This window comes from Macaca thibetana, chromosome 12 (genome assembly GCF_024542745.1).
Source record: "Macaca thibetana thibetana isolate TM-01 chromosome 12, ASM2454274v1, whole genome shotgun sequence".
Taxonomy (NCBI): domain Eukaryota; kingdom Metazoa; phylum Chordata; class Mammalia; order Primates; family Cercopithecidae; genus Macaca; species Macaca thibetana.
The window spans coordinates 117210862-117228587 of NC_065589.1; the positions used below are offsets into that span (position 1 = coordinate 117210862).

General features: G+C 38.4%; 1 protein-coding gene across 5 annotated transcripts in view; it reads left to right on the plus strand.

The window, feature by feature from the left end:
- Positions 1-17726, plus strand: part of PTPN4 (protein tyrosine phosphatase non-receptor type 4) — a 232478-nt gene that overhangs the window by 13727 nt on the left and 201025 nt on the right. Inside the window, exon 1 of one of the 5 annotated variants that reach the window (XM_050752696.1) lies at positions 11363-12005. The exons of the other annotated variants lie outside the window; for them this stretch is intronic. The gene's annotated coding sequence lies outside the window, so the exon portion shown is untranslated. Of the gene's footprint in view, positions 1-11362; positions 12006-17726 lie in introns of those variants that run through there. 5 annotated transcript variants of the gene reach the window in all.

Consider the following 17726-nt stretch of genomic DNA (forward strand, 5'->3'; position numbering starts at 1 on the left):
AGATATGTCATGAATACATAAAATATATATAGATACTAGTTTATTTACTACCATAAAATATACACAAATCTTCTATAAAATGTTAAAATTTAACAAAACTCACACAGACCATACATGGCATCATTTGCAGTTGAGAGAAATGTGAATAAACATAAAGATGCAGTATTAAATCAACTTCATACAATTAACTATCTTCATAATGTATTACTGTAATAATTTAATAGCCACCTCTATTTCTAGTGAGTGCAAGTGTTGGAAGTATCCATTTAAAATGCCATATGATGCTAATCATCTCCACATGAGTAGTTTGTCTCTCCAGTTAATTGCCTATCACAATAAAAAGTGATCTTTTGTGGTTATTAAGTATTTTTCAGCATATGTTTCATCATGTGTAGTGCAATATCATAAACCTTGAATAACACCATGGAACCCATATGAAGTGCAACTAGTGATGCTGGAAGTGCTCCCAAGGAGAGAAATGTCACAACATTACAAGAAAAAGTTGAATGGCTTGATATGTAGCATAGATTGTGGTCTGCAGCTTTGGTTGCTTGCCATTTCAAGAGAAATGAATCCAGGATAAAGACCTTTTTTTTTTTTTTTTTTTTTAAAGACATCTGTGAAGCTGTTGCTATAGCTACACCAGCAGGTACAAAAATCTTGCACTTTTTGTGAAATACCTTTTTATCTCACATGAAAATGCAGCTTTTATGTGGGTGCAGGATAGCTATTAGAAAGGCACACTTATAGACTCTAATATGATTTGAGTAAAAGCAAAGTCATACAATGACTTGAAGCAAAAGAAAGGTGAAGGATCTAAAGTTTGAGAATTTAATGCCATCCAAGGATGGTTTGATAGTTTTAGAAAGTTTGGCTTAAAAAATGTCAGGATTACAGGAGAAGCAGCTTCTGCCAACCAAGAGGCAACAGATGAGTTCGTAGGCACCCTTAAGAAAATCATTGAGAACCAGGCACGGTGGCTCATGCCTATATCCCAGCACTTTGGGAGGCCGAGGTCGGCAGATCATGAGGTCAGGAGTTTGAGACCAGTCTGCCCAACAAGGTGAAACCCCGTGTACTAAAGATACAAAAATTAGCCAGGCATGGTGGTGTGCGCCTGTAATCTCAGCTACTCAGGATGCTGAGGCAGGAAAATTGCTTGAACCTGGGAAGTGGTGGTTGCAGTGAGCCAACATCACACCACTGCGCTCCAGCCTGGGCAACAGAGCGAGACTCCATCTCAAAAACAAAAACAACAACAACAACAACAAAAACTAAGAAAAAATAAAATCATTGAGGAGAAAAGATATCTGCCTAAGAGATTTTTAATGCAGATGAAGGTGCCCTATTCTGGAAAAAAAAAAAAAAAATGCCACAAAGGACATTTATTAGTAAAAGAGAAGTGAGCACCAAGATTTAAGGCAGGAAAAGATAGGCTAACTCTACTGTTTTGTGCAAATGCAGTCAGGTTTATGATCAGGACTGCCCTTAAAGCTGCTAACCCCCGATCCTTGATGGGATAAAGTAAAGACCAGCTGCCAGTCTATTGGTTGTATAACAAGAAGGCCCGAACAATAACTCTTTTTCTGGATTGGTTTCATGTGTACTCTGTCCCTGAAGTCAGGAACTACTTTGCCAGTAAGGGATTGCCTTTTGAAGTTCTTTTGATGTTGGACAATGCCCTTGGCTGCCCAGAACCCTGTGAGTTTAACCCTGTGTCGAAGTGGTCTGCTTGTTCTCCCAAACACAACATTTCTAATTCAGACTCCAGATTGATTAGTCCTAAGGACCTTTAAGGCTCATTACACATGATACTCTATGGAAAGAATTGTCAGCATTATGGAAGAGAACCCTGATAGAACACCATGGAAGTCTGGAGGATTACACTATTGAAGATGCCATTGTTGTTCTAGAAAAAGCTGTGAAAGCCATCAGGCCTGAAACCGTAAATACCTGCTGCAGACGACTTTGTCCAGATGTTGTGCATGAGTTCACAGGATTTACAACAGAGTCAATCAGGGAACTCATAAAAGAGATTGTGGATATCTATGTCTATGTCTATGTCTATATCTATATATACTTTTAAAATGTTGAGGATGAAGGGTTTCAAGGTATGTATCTTGAAGAAATTCAAGAGCTAATTAGACACAACACCAGAGGAATAAACGGAAGATGACTTGATGGAGATGAGTGCTTCCAAACCAGTGCCAGATGATAAGCAAGAAGATGTAGAAGAAACAATGCCAGAAAACAAATTGACTGTAGACAGTCTGGCAGAAGGGTTCCAGTTATTCAAGACTGCCTTTAACTTATTTTACAACATGGACCCTTCTAAGATATGGGCACTGAAACTAAAGCAAATCGTAGAAGAAGGATTGGTACCATAATATAAACATTTTAAGTGAAAGTTTTAGAAAGTCCAACATAAATTACTATGTATTTCTGTAAAGTTACTTGGAGTGTGCCTGCCTCTTCTGCTTCCCCTTCCACTACGTCTTCCATCTCTGCCACCCTGAAACAGCAAGACCAATCTTTCCTCTTCCCCCTCCTGAGCCTACTTAATGTGAAGACAGTGAGAATGATGAAGACCTTTGTGATGATCCACTTGCACTTAACGAATAGTAAATATATTTTCTCTTCGTTATGATTCTTAACATTTTCTTTAGCTCTATGGTAAGAATTCAGTATATATAATGCATATAACATAAAAAATATGTGTTAATTGACTTTGTTATTGGTAAGATTTCCGGTCAACAGTAGGCTGTTAGTGAAGTTTTGGGGAAGTCAAGAGTTATATGGGTTAGGGTCAGTGCCCCTAAACCCTGCATTGTTCAAAGGTCAACTGTATTTATATGGTAAAGGAGATGATCTTGCTCCTTTGCTCACAATCCTTTAATGGCTTCCATTCTTACTTAAAGTAAAAGCTGAAGTTTTTACTGTGGCCAAAAAAGCCCTACATGGTCTGTGGACCCAGCTGTCTCTCTGATCTTATCTTTGACCACTCTTCTTTTTCATTTTTCTCAAGGCACACTGGCCTCCTTTTTGTTCTTGGCACTGGCAGACTTGTTCCTACTTCAGGTCTTCATGTTTGTTCTTCCTTCTGCCTTGAACGCCCACCTTTCTCCCAAGTGTTCCAGGCAGATGGAGTATGCACATGGCTCACTCTTTTACTTTTTAAGTCTCTGCTCAAAAGCAAATTTCTCAGTCATGGCTTTCCTGAGCCCGCTATTTAAAATTGCTTTCCTACTCCTGCATGGCTGATATTCTCTGCTTAACATCTCACATTATACTATATATATATTTTTTCTTTCCTCATTAGAATAGAAGCTCCATGAGGGCAAGGACCTTTATCTTGTTTTGTTTGTTGATATATTCATGTCACTTCTTCCTGTCTGGCACAATGTGAGGTACTTAATAGATATGTTGAACATGGGAAGGGTTAGGGAAGAGTAAAGAGGAACATTTATCTAATTGCCTAACACATGGACACTTGATTTAAGCCTTTAGTTATAAATACTCTGCTAATTCTGATGTAACTAGAGTAATTTATATGTATTTATTTTAGAGACAGGGTCTTGCTCTGTCTCCTTAGCTAGAGTGCAGTGGCATGCTCACAGCGCATTGCGGCCTCAACCTCCCAGCCTCAGGCGATCCTTCCACCTCAGCCTCCCGAGTAGCTGGGACCATGGGTGTGTTCCACTTTTTTTCCCCCCCTAAGAGACGAGATCTTGGCATATTGCCCAGGCTGATCTTGAACTCCTGGGCTCAAAGGATCCTCTGGCCTCAGCCTCCCAAAGTGCTGGGATTATAGATGTGAGCTACTGTGACCAGTGGAAACAGTTGCTTTCTGAAGGAAGGATAAAAACTCTAGAGACCAGCATTCTTTTTTTTTCCCCTCTAAAAAAATGCACTAAACCCCTAACTAATGAAATAATTTTTGCTGGAGAAGAGAGGAACAATAAAGCTTTAAATATAATACCACATATACTATAAGACTGCCTCTTTTTAGACAAGAATGAAAATATTCTCATTGACTGGTAGCACTTATGAAAGATTGGCTTTATTGTTGGAATCTCATTGGGAGGAGACCAAAGGACAGAAATTTAGAAAATGGAGAGGGAGAGAGGGAAAGAACTAGCTGGCTGCTTCTAATGTTTCTAGTACTTAGGTAATGAGCTGTAGATAGGAAAAAGAGTAGTTCTTTGACTCATTAAATTAATTTATTTATGTCTTTTTTAGTTAATAATTTCACTGAATTATTTGGTTTCCATCCCTAAGCAGACTGTGAGCTTCTTGAGGTCAGAGATCTAGATGTGTGCATATTTGTATCTCTAGCATCTAGCACTGTGTCTAGCAACTGGGAGCTAGCTATTCACATACTTATATGAATAAACAGGTATACTGAAGGCATAGGTTTAGAAAACTCTGTAGGGCCTTAGTGGGTCTTGGAGTGTGTTTCTTTCTTGCACACACTGTACTTTAGATGCTGAAATGTATAAATAGGATATAGTGAGTTGTAAAAGATTAAGTTAAATAAAAAAGGAAAAACCTTAAGTACATCAATTTGATGCAAGAAATGACACAAATTAGATTTCTGTATTTAATATATAGTTAAGGAATATCAAATCTATTTTGACATTGTAATTCTTCATTCTTGTCAGTCACAATTGAATAGAGGACATACAAAGGACATTTTGGAAATGCTGTCTGTACATCAGTGAATCTATGTGTAGGTCCAGTGTTATGCATTCATGTTCAGATGATTGATTTTGCACGTGATTACCAGGAATACTTTTTTGTTGTCGTATACCATTTCTTAAATAAGAAGCTTCTTATTTAAGTTGTTGCATAATGACTTCTATATAAATGTGTTTGGTATATATAAGTATAGAGAGATAAATTTTAGAGAAAAACCTGTTGCTACATTTGAATTTTTTTTCCCTTCTACAGGGTATCAGTTTTATAGTTCGTAGTTTTGGTAGCACTATCCTAAGGGAATCTGGCCCATTCTGTTGCCAAGTTCAGTTCACAAAGCTCGAGGGAACCTTCTTTGTATACAGTATTATAACAATAAGCTAAGTTAGTCCATTATCTTACACTACGAGCATTTGAATTTATAGTTACGTACAAAACATTGTGTAATAAACTAAGTTTGTAGTAAAGCAGATGGTCCAGTTGGGAATATTCCATTTCAAATAAGTACAAAGAATTATCGGCTGTGCTCTGTGGCTCACGCCTGTATCCCAGCACTTTGGGAGGCCGAGGCGGGCAGATCACGAGGTCAGGAGATCGAGACCATCCTGGCTAACACAGTGAAACCCCGTCTCTACTGAAAATACAAAAAATTAGCCAGGCGTGGTTGCAGGCACCTATAGTTCCAGCTGCTCGGGAGGCTGAGGCAGGAGAATGTCGTGAACCTGGGAGGCGGAGCTTGCAGTGAGCCGAGATCACGCCACTGCACTCCAGCCTGGGCAACAGAATGAGACTCCATCTCAAAAAAAAAAAAAAAAGCTATGAAGAAAACTTTTTAGGTGGCTAATTGCTTGGTGATTTTTTATAACTGGTTTTATTGTGTATGCATTTGTTAAGTATAAAAGCAGAATTTGAAATGATTTTTTTCTTTTTTATTTTTGAGACAAGGTCTCTCTTTGTGGCCCAGTGGGAGTGCAGTGGTGTGATCTTGGCTTGCTGCAGTCTTGATTTCCCAGGCTCAAGTGATCCTCCCACCTCAACCTCCTGGGTAGTTGGGACCACAGACACTCACCACCACTCCTGGCTAATTTTTTGTATTTTTTGTAGAGACGAGACTTCACCATGTTGCCCAGGCTGGTTTTAAATTCCTGGACTCGAGCTCTGCCCTCCCTGGCCTTATAAAGTGCTGGGATTACAGGCATGAGCCACCACCCCTGACTGAAATAATTATTTTTTCACTCTTTCCTCACAACTTTTTATTTTGAATAATGTCATGCCTATGGAAAAGTAGTAAGAATGGTATATTGAACGTCTATATACTCTTGCATAGATTCATTAATTGATACTTTGCTTTCTTGCTCTCTCTTTGTATATGTACTTTGAAAATTTCTGAACTATTTGAGGATTGCAGATACCATGATCATAACACTTTACCCAAATGTTTCAGCATGTAATCATACATCTTTTGGTAATAAACATGTTCTTCTGTGTAACATGATTACACTCTGGAAATTTAGCATTGACACAATACTGTTATCTAAAATGCAGTCTGTATTCCAAATTTCTCCAATTGTTCAAGCAAGTCCTTTATACTTTCTACCCTACCCCTGCCAAATTCATGATTGGATCAAGAACTACACATTGCAGTAGGTTGCTTTATCTTTTTAAATCTACAATGCTCCGCCATCCTTTTACATCTACTCCTCACATTTTCGAAGAATCCAGGCAAATGGTTTTTTAGAATGTTCCTCAATTTGGATTTGTCTCATTGTTTTAATTTTATTTATTTCATCACTAGATTCAAGTTAAACATTTTTGGCAAGAATACTACATAAGGTGTTATGTTCTCAGTATATGACATGAGGGTGTCTGTGATAACAGTTTTGGTTAAATTTGATTATTTGGTTAAGGTGGGATATGACAGATTTCTCCATTGTAAAGATATCGTTTCCCCTTTGTAATTAATAAGTAATCTATGGGGTGATACTTTTGGAGTATGTATCTTGTTACCCACTAACTCTCACCCAATGATTTTAGCATTTGTTAAGTCTTACCTGAATCAGTTATAGTAATTATAAAATGGCATTTTTCTATTTCTGTTATTCCTTCTATATTTATCATTCGATATTATTATTAAAAAAAGTTATTCCTCTCCCTCACTTAAAAACATTAGCATCAGGTTGTACTTACAGATTTTTATTCAGAGTATTATAATCTATTATTATTATTTATTTTGGAACTTAAGTTGTTCCATATTTCCTGGTAGCAGTTTCTTTAAACTGCTTCTCTTGTTCTTTGACTAGTCCTCATTTAGATTTTGAGGGCTTACTTACTTACTTACCGGTACAAGACATTTAGCCTCACCTTGTATTTTCCTTGCTCCAGCTCTGAAATCAGCCTTTTTTCTCCAGAGTCCTAATTTCTTTTACTGGGGAATAGTATATAGTGGATTAAGTATATTCAGTGTTATTGAAGTATTTTGACTTCTAGGTTCTAATGGATAATTTTTTAAACATGAGATTAACCAGTACCTCTAATTCTCATCCAGTACTGCAACCATCTCTGATGCCATATATGACCTCTTGTCTCCTGTAGCCAGACTCCTGGTTCTCAACAATATCAATATTTATTCATTTGTTCAATCCTGTAATACACACAATATAGTTTCAAAATGTTGCGTCAAGACACTGTCAACAACAAACTTTATAAAGTTCGGAGTTTTTTATATTTCTTTTGATTTATCTTCAGTGTATTCTGCTGTGGTTAGCAAACTGTGGCCTGTGGGTCAAATCTGACCACCACCTTTTCTGTATGGCCTGTGAACTAAGAATGCTTTTTAAGTTTTTAAGTTCTTTTAAAAAAATAAAAAATATTTCATGACCCATGAAAATTACATGAAATTCAGACTTCAGTATCTGAATTTAGAATACAGCCATTCTCATGCATTTACATATTGTTTATGGCTGCTTTCATGCTACAGAGGTAGAATTAAGTAGTTTATACCAGGGATCTTACGGCCTGTAAAGCCTAAAATATTTTCTGCCTGGCTCCTAACTGAAAACGTTTGTCAATTTTGATACTATTACATTTAAAAATTACTGGAATCATTTTTTTTCTGCGTGATTGTGTTATATATTATTAGGTTCATTTATTTACTCAATTTTAGGGAGAAAAGAAATTTTTTTAAATGTTGGAAATTGGAAATGATTGAATTTTAGAATTAGAAGGATATTTAGTGTTCCTATAGTCCCACAGTGTCCAATGGGATAACCACTAACCAAATGTAGCCATTTAAATTAAATTAAAAAAAATTCTTGGCTGGGCACCATGGCTCACGCCTGTAATCCTAGCACTTTGGGAGGCTGAGGCGGGTGGATCACTTGACGTCAAGAGTTCAAAACCAGCCTGGCCAACATGGTGAAACCCCGTCTCTACTAAAAATACAAAAAAAAATTGCCGCATGTGGAGGTGGGCGCCTGTAATCCCAGCTACTCAGGAGGCTGAGGCAGGAGCATCGCTTGAACCCGGGAGGCGGAGGTTGCAACGAGCCGAGGTCATGCCACTGCACTCCAGCCTGGGCAACAGAGTGAGACTCCGTCTAAAAAAAAAAAAGAAAAAACAAATTCTTAAGTTATATGAGTCACATTTCCAATGCTTAGTCATCCTATGTGGCATGGTTCCTGTATAGGACAGTATAGATTATAGATCACAAAAAGTTCTATCATTTTACAGATGAGGAAGTTGAGATTCAGAAAAATGAAGTGACTGCCCCAAGGTAATAGATAGATAGTAACAGATTTAGAGTGAATCAGTGGCTTACTAGATATTGTAATTGTGACATTTGTAATAGAAAAGAAAGACCCCTGTGTTAGGCTATGAAACCCCCCGCCTCCCCACTTTTTTTTTTGAGGCAACCTCACTCTGTCACCCAGGCTGGAGATCAGTGGTATGATGATGGCTTACTACAGCCTCAACCCCCCAGGCTCCAGCTATCCTCTCACCTCAGCATACTGAGTAGCTGAGACCACAGGCAGGTACCACTACTCCCAGCTAATTAAAAAAAAAAAATGTGCAGAGACAGGATGTTCCCAGGCTGGTCTTCAACTCCTGGGTTCAAGTGATCCTCCTGCCTTGGTATTACAGGTGTGAGCCACCACGCCTGGTTGAAAACACTTTTTTTTTTTTTTTTTTGCTAAATTCCAGATGAGTGCAGCATAGTAACATCGAAATATTTGTATTTTGAGAGCTTAATGTTTGCCTGAATGGGTCCCTGTTTTTGCTGCTTTGCACTCATTTGCATTCATTCATTTGAGTTCAGTTTTCACTCATTTGTATTCATTCATTTTTGCAGTAAGGACATTTTTCCATTTATACATTGATTTAGGAACATAGGAAGCTATTGGGAAAGGTTAGAAAAACTAGGGTATGCTAAGTAAAACAACAACAAAACTATTGATTCTCTGTCCAGCTGTAATCCTTTTCTGTTAATGTCACCAACATACATGAGCAGAGTTATTCTCTCATTTGTGAGCCCTTACTGTAACAAAGGTCTCAGTATATGTGATTGTGACTTCTTTTCCCCTTAATTTTCTGGGGCAAGTGTTGAGGTGGAGATTGAGGAAATAATATATTGAGTGCAGTGGATCAGATTGAAGATTAGCAAACCTTACAAATAGTAGTGTGTCTTTTTCCATGATACCTTCAATTAGTTTAGATGCTTCTGTGGTTGACTTTGAAAATAACAATCAAAATAATTTCAGCATGAAGAAGTAGAAATCATTATGATATGGTGGAAATCTTTGAGATTAGACAGATCTGGATTCAAGTACTACCCTATTACTTTTGCCTGTGTAACCATAGGCAAGCCACTTAATCCTTAGGGGATTAACATAAGGAACTGTCATTGTTTTAAGAATAAGTGACAGAATGTGAGATGTTTAAGTTATTGTTGCTGCATAACCATGCCAACATTTAGTAGCATAAGTCAGTCACCATTTTGTTATTTACAGGATCTGTGATTGAAGAATTCAAACAGTATAGGATTTCTGTTCCAAAATGTCTGCTTGCTCATTGGCAGTAGCTGGGGGTTGGAACACTTGGGGCTGGAGGATCCACTTCCCAGATTGCTTATTCATATGTCTAATGACTGAAGGATGGGCTCAGCTGGGACTGTTGAGCAGAGCACTTATGTATGGTTTCTCCATATGGTTTGGGCTTCTTAACAGCATGTTAGAAGCTAGGTTCTGAAGGGGAGCATCCTAAGAGTCAGTGTTCCAAGGGAGCTAGATAGAAGCTAAAGGCCTTTTCTGATGTAGTCTTAGAAGTCATATAGCATCACATCTACTCTACTCTGTTGGTCAAAGCAGTTACAAGTCTCAAGCTTCTTCCCCTATCCCTCTTTCCCCAGAATCAAGAGAGGTGATGTAGACTCCCTATTTTTTTTGATACAGAGTCTCCTGGGCTCAAGCAGTCATCCTGCCTCAGCCTCCCACCAAGTAGCTGGGACTACAGGTACACACCACCATGCCTAGCTAATTTTTTTTTTTTTTTTTTTGAGACAGAGTCTTGCTCTGTCACCCAGGCTGGAGTGCAGTGGCGCGATCTCGGCTCACTGCAAGCTCCGCCTCCTGGGTTCATGCCATTCTCCTGCCTCAGCCTCCCGAGTAGCTGGGACTACAGGCGCCTGCCACCACGCCCGGCTAATTTTTTGTATTTTTTAGTAGAGACAGGGTTTCATCGTGTTAGCCAGGATGGTCTTGATTTCCTGACCTTGTAATCCGCCCGCCTCAGCCTCCCAAAGTGCTGGGATTGCAGGCATGAGTCACCGCGCCTGGCCGCCCAGCTAATTTTTTTTTTTTTTGTAAAGATGGGGTTTTGCTATATTGCTGAGGGTGGTCTTGAACTGAGCTCAAGCAGTCTGCCCACCTCAGCCTCCCAGAGTGCTGAGATTACAGGCGTGAGCTACCATGCCTGGTCAGTCTTCTAACTCTTGAAGGGAGGAGTGTCTGGCATTAAAAGCAGCATAAGTCAAAGTTTCTAGTTGTGTCAATCTGGGTTCCTCATCCTTTCCATTTTTCTTCTACTCATTTTATGATATTGAGGAAAAGAAACACCTCTGAACTTCCTCTTAAATGCTGTTTGATAACAGTGTATTAGAGTTTCTCAACTTTAGCACTGCTGACATTTTGGACCAGATAATTATTTGTATGGTTGTCCTGTCCGATCCATGATGTCTAATGGCATCCCTGGCATCTCCGCACTGGAGCCAGTAGCACTTTAGCCTTCCATGGTGAGAACCAAAAAATGTCTCCATACATTGCCAAGTGTTCCCTGGAGGACAAACTTGGCCCTGTTTGAGAACCTCTGCTCTACATTCGTGTTTCTCAAAGGTGTTGATATGAACCAACCACATTAATATCACTTGTGGGACTTACTGAAGTGTTATTTTTTCAGAATCTGGAATTGGGTCCCCAAAATCTGTATTTTTCAAAAACTCAAGTGATTCTGATTCACACTTAAGTGAGAGAAAGGCCAATAAGTTATCCTTAAGAGCTGAATGACTAGGAGTTGGTATATAAATGCTTTACTCATTGGTAGTATACTGGTTTCAGGTCACATTAATGGTATAGTAGCATTGTTAAATATACTGTTATATATTGTATATTATTTTGGGTTCCATTTCCATAGATTTATTAGTGTAAATAGTATATCCATTCCTGTTTCATGAAATTTTTGTTTAATTTTCTCAGCTTTATTATGAAAACTTTCAAACACAGAAAAATTAAAATAATGATGCATATAATGAACACTTACATACTTACCACTGAGAATCGAGAGCTGCTAAAATTTTTGCCGTGTTTGCTTTGTGTGTTGGTCTGCGTGTGTGAGAGAGAGTGAGTGCATATGTGTGAGCAATCGGAACTTCCTTGGTGTGTATGAGAGAGAGACAGAGGGAGAGAACAATCAGGAGTTTTCATGGTATGTATGAAATCCAAGTAAGGGAGAGATAGGTGTAGGATTCTGCAGTATAAGCTCTCCCATGTGGATAGACTGATCCATTCGTCTTCATGGTATTTAATCAGGATACCTTTACTCTCAAGCAGAGTTGATTTAATGTAATGGATTGCAAAATTTTAAAAATGCTTGCTTAGTTGAACACCTTTCTTTCCTTACTATTTGGTGGTTTTAATGCCACTCCAGTCAAATTACACTTCTCCTGCTTTCATATAGCCTAGGACAGTGCTACTCAACGGATCGTCGATGGACTGGGTACCGGTCCCTGGCCTATGAGGAAATAAGTACGGTAAATGAGAGTGAGTATTTAGTATTAGTATTTTATAACAGTTGAGAGAGACTTCACCTTCTGCTTAATAATAAAAAATTATGACTTGTATTTTTTGTGTCTTAAAAAATTTTATTTTCTAGTCATTTTTAATGTATTTGCAAACATACTGTATTGGTCTATGTTCTAGTTACCTACTGCTGTGTAACCATCCCAAAACGTAATGATTTAAAACAATAACAGTAATTAATTTTGTTCATGAGTCTGTAATTTGGGCAGGACTTGGCAAGGAAGACTTTTCTCTTTTCAATGCAGTCAGCTGTAGTGGCTCAACTGCAGTGGCTCCACTCACATATCTGGCAAATTGGTGCTGGCTGTGAGCAGAGATTCTGCCAGTGCTGAGGGGTGAGGATCTCAGTTCCTTTCCACATGTGGCCTGGGCTTCCTTGGAGATGGGTGGCTGGATTCCAGGGATAAGTATCCCCCGACAAACCCAGTAAAAATTGTATCTCCTTTTGTGACCAAGCCTCAGAAGTCACTGTGTCATTTCTGCTGTCCTCTTACTCACTGAGGCAGATACAAAGGTCTACCCACATTAATGGTAGAAGGGACATAGACTCCACCTCTTGGTGTAGTGGCAAAACTGTAGAAAATTGTAGCTGTCATTTTTGTTAAAATACAATCTGCCATAGTCTGTGATAGATTAAAAATGGAAGACACTGGCCCTTCCCCACAGATACAACCTGAGAGGCCCCACTGACCTGGTCCTACATGGCTTTAGGTGGGGTCCTTACTATACTATGGTTCTAATTTAACTACTATACATTTGGAAGACACCTTATTATACCTTTATACAGCCAACATAGTATGGGACAATGGTGGGAGAGATAACAAAAGGCTGATAGGAAACTCGTGAATGGGTGTGTGGGTGCATGTGGGTGCATACATGTGCATGTGTGTGCATGGTGGTTCTGTTTTTGGCGTATACGTTTTAGCATTTATAAGTCTTCTCCTGGGCTGCTGGCTAGTTTCCTCAAAGGGATTACCAGTGTCCTGCCTGGGCAATAAACCTGGCTGCTAGTGTTCTAGAAACCCAGTTGGGGAAGGACATTGAGAGAAACAGAGGCCAAAGTGATACTAATGATTCTATATAATACATACTTTTTGAATACTGCGGAGTACAGAGCTCAGTACTAGGTGCTAAGAGAAATACAAAGGTAAAGCTCCTTTTATTTGACACTTTAATGTTTAGTATTCTTATTATTCAAGATCTATACATTATGATTACTACAAATAGTGATACTGCTATTAGAAGTAGTATTGTCTAACACTTTATGTAATACTTCAAAGATTCCAACTTGTTTTTCTAATATTTTCTACTGCCTTAGCTAATACATTAGCTCTAGTAAGTTCTCAGTACTTAGTGTAGTGCCTGGAACAGAATGCATGCTTAATATATATTTTATTAAATAAATAAATGAATCTTTAAGGTATGGTAGAATGATTGCAGCCTCAGGTGTCTGGCTCATTAGGTCTTATACTTTCTAGCAGTGTGACAGTGAGGGGATTGTGGAACCTATGTAGTTCTATTTCTTCATCTATAGAAATAAAGTTAATCTCTCTTTACACACTATATATAAAAATTGGTTGAAAGAATCAGGTATGAGTCCCTAAGTTGGTGTATGTGTTTTCCACTTCTAGTTTTATTTATTTATTTATTATTTTTTGAGACGAAGTCTCGCTCTTGTTGCCCAGGCTGGAGTGCAGTGGCACAGTCTTGGCTCACCACAACCTCCGCCTCCTGGGTTCAAGCGATTCTCCTGCCTCACCCTCCCGAGTAGCTGGGATTAGTAGCTGGGATTACAGGCATATGCTACCACGCCTAGCTAGTTTTTGTATTTTTAGTAGAGATGGGATTTCTCCGTGTTGGTCAGGCTGGTCTCGAACTTCTGACCTCAGGTGATCCACCCGCCTCAGCCTGCCAAAGTGCTGGGATTACAGGCGTGAGCCACCACGCCCAGCTCTTCCAATTCTAGTTTTAAAACCCAGTATGTGTAGTAAGTAGAAGAAATTGCTGGTATTAAAGACTAGTATTGGACATTTTAGGCACTGAAGTTTAAAAATGGCATGTGTTTTTAAAAAGGTGATAGAGAAAGAAATCCAATTGAGTGTATTTATTTAGAATAAGAGAGATCACAAATTAAGAGATGCTAATACCACAAATTTCACAAAATTCAAAAATACAGTATTTTCACTAATTAACTGCCTGGCACACCTTTAAACATTTGTTGATTATAGAAACTTAGATCACTTCCTAAAATGTTGTTTTTTTATTTTTTATTTTTTTTTATACTTTGAGTTCTAGGGTACATGTGCACAACTTGCAGGTTTGTTACATATGTATACATGTGCCATGTTGGTGTGCTGCACCCCATTAACTTGTCGTTTACATTAGGTATATCTGCTAATGCTATCCCTCTCCCCTCCCCCAACCCCACAACAGGCCCTGGTGTGTGATGTTCACCTTTCTGTGTCCAAGTGTTCTCATTGTTCAATTCCCACCTATGAGTGAGAACACGCAGTGTTTGGTTTTCTGTTCTTATGTTTGCTGAGAATGATGGTTTCCAGCTGCATCCATGTCCCTACAAGGGTCATGAACTCATCCTTTTTTATGGCTGCATAGTATTCCGTGGTGTATATGTGCCACATTTTCTGAATCCAGTCTGTCATTGATGGACATTTGGGTTGGTTCCAAGTCTTTGCTATTGTGAATAGTGCCGCAGTAAATATACGTGTGCATGTGTCTTTATAGCAGCATGATTTATAATCCTTTGGGTATATACCCAGTAATGGGATGACTGGGTCAAATGGTATTTCTAGTTCTGGATCCTTGAGGAATCGCCACACTGTCTTCCACAATGGTTGAACTAGTTTACAGTCCCACCAACAGTGTAAAAGCATTCCTATTTCTCCACATCCTCTCCAGCACCTGTTTCTTCCTGACTTTTTAATGATCGCCAATAAAAACGTTATGTTTTAAAAAATTGTTTTTAATCTAGGTAAAATATGAATAGCATAAAATTTACTAAAATTTACCACCTTAACCATTTTTCAGTGTACACAGTTCAATAGTAGTAGGTACATTCACATCCCGTGGAGCCATCACCACCATCCATCTTCAGAATGCTTTTCATCTTTAAAGTATGAAATTCTGTACCCAATAAACAGCTCTCCATTCCCCATTCTACTTTTCATCTGTGATTTTGAATGTACCAGTTTCCTCATATAATGGAATTATATACAATATTTGTCATTTTGTTGCCTGGCATGTTTGACTTAGCATAATGTCTCAAGGTTCATCTGCATTGTAGCATGTGTAAGAATTGCCTACCTATTTAAAGGCTGAATAACATTTCATTGAATGGATATACCATATTTTGCTTATCTCCTCAGTGAACACTTGGTTTGTTTTCATCTTTTGTTTATTGTGAATAATGCTGTTGTGAACCTGTGTGTACAAATATCTCTTTGGGACCCAGCTTTCAGTTCCTTTGGGTATATACCCAGAAGTGAAATTGCTGGATCATAGGATAATTCTATTTTTCATTTTTTGAGGAACGATGACTCTGCTGTTTCCCACAGTGGGTGCACCATTTATACTCCCACCAACAGTGTACTTCCAGTTTCAGTTTCTCCTTATCCTTGCCAACAAGTGTTATTTTTCTTTTCTTTTTTATTTTTTTTTTAAGTAGTAACCATCCAAGTAAGTGTGAGGTGGGTATCTCATTGTAGTTTTAATATGCACTTCCCTAATAATTAGTGATACTGAGCATCTTTTCATGTGTATATTGGCCACTTGTATATCTTCTTTGGAGAAATGCCTATTGAAGTTCTTTGTCCTTTTTAAATTGGATTGTTTGGTTTTTGGTTGAGTTATAGGAGTTATTTATATATTCCAGACATTAGTTTCATCTGATATATGATTGGCAAATATTTTCTTCTATATTGTGTTTTTTAAAATCACTTTCTTTTTTTTTTTTTTTTTTTTTTTGAGACGGGAGTCTCGCTCTGACCCCCAGGCTGGAGTGCAGTGGCGCGATCTGGGCTCACTGCAAGCTCCGCCTCCTGGGTTCACGCCATTCTCCCGCCTCAGCCTCCAGAGTAGCTGGGGCTACAGGCGCCCGCCACCACGCCCAGCTAATTTTTTTTTGTATTTTTAGTAGAGACGGGGTTTCACCGTGTTAGCCAGGATGGTCTCGATCTCCTGACCTCGTGATCCACCTGCCTCAGCCTCCCAAAGTGCTGGGATTACAGGCGTGAGCCACCGCACCCGGCAAAATCACTTTCTTGATGGTGTCCTTTGACACACAGATGGTTTTAATTTTGATGAAGTCCAATTTTTCTGTTTTTTCTTCTGTTGCCTATGCTGTTGGTGTCATTTAAAGAAATTATTGCCAAATCCAGTGCCATGAAGCTCTATTCCTGTGTTTTATTCTAAGAGTTGTGTATGCAGGGGTTTATTTCTACATCGCATCTATTTTGATGTGTTGTTATTTTTGTTTTCGTTTATCCATCTCAGAGTATTTTCTGATTTCTCGTGTTTTACTTTGACCGTTGATTACTTATGAATGCGTTTTCACTTTTTTGTAAATTTCCCCAATTTCCTGTTAATAATTGATAATTTCTTTCTTACTATTTTTTGAGACAAAATCTCACTCTGTCCACCCAGGCTGGAGTGCAGTGGTGTGATCTCGGCTCACTGCATCCTCTGCCTCCCAGGTTCAAGTGATTCTCCTGCCTCAGCCTCCTGAGTAGCTGGGGTTACAGGTGCATACCACCATGCCCAGCTAATTTTTTTTTTTGTATTTTTAGTAGAGACTGGGTTTCCTTATGTTGGCCAGGCTGGTCTCGAACTCCTGACCTCAAGTGATCCACCCGCCTTGGCCTCTCAAAGTGCTGGGATTACAGGTGTGAGCAACTGCAGCTAGCCACCTGTTACTCGTTTCTAATTTTATTCCATTGTGATTGAATGACATACTTTGCATGATTTCAGTCCTTTTAAATTTACTGATGATTTTTTATGGCCCTAATATATGTTCTACTTTGGAAAATGTACCATGTGCACTTGAATAGATTCTATATGTTTTTTTGTTGATCATAGTGTTCTATAAATGTCTGTTAGATCTAGTTGGTTTATAATGTTGTTCAAATGTTCTGTTTCCTTATTTTTTTGCATATTTTATTCGTTATTGAGAATGAAGTATTGAAGTCTCCTACTATTGTCAAATTGTCTATTTCTCCCTTCAATTCTGTCAGTTCTTGCTAGATATATTTGGGGACATTGTTTTCAGCTGCATATATGTTTATAATTGTCTACCCTTTTGTTCTTATACAGTAAGAATAAAACTTATCTAGTAGCACTTTTGGATAAATATCTCATTTTGACTGAAATTAGTATTAGTATAGGTATGGTAGCTCTGTTGTTACTTTTTTGTGGTATATATTTATATATATTTTTATATTGTTTATGTTTTAGAATCTGAAATATGGCTTTTGTAGAGAGCATATAGTTGGAGCAGGTTTTTGAAAATCCATTCTGCTCATCTCTGCCTTTTGATTTGAGTGTTTAGTCCATTTACACTTAATGAAATTACTGACAAGCTAGCACCATTTTGCAAATATTTTCTGTGTCTTTGGTCTCTTTTGTTTCTCTGTTCATCTACATCAGATGTTGTTGCATGTTGATACTTTT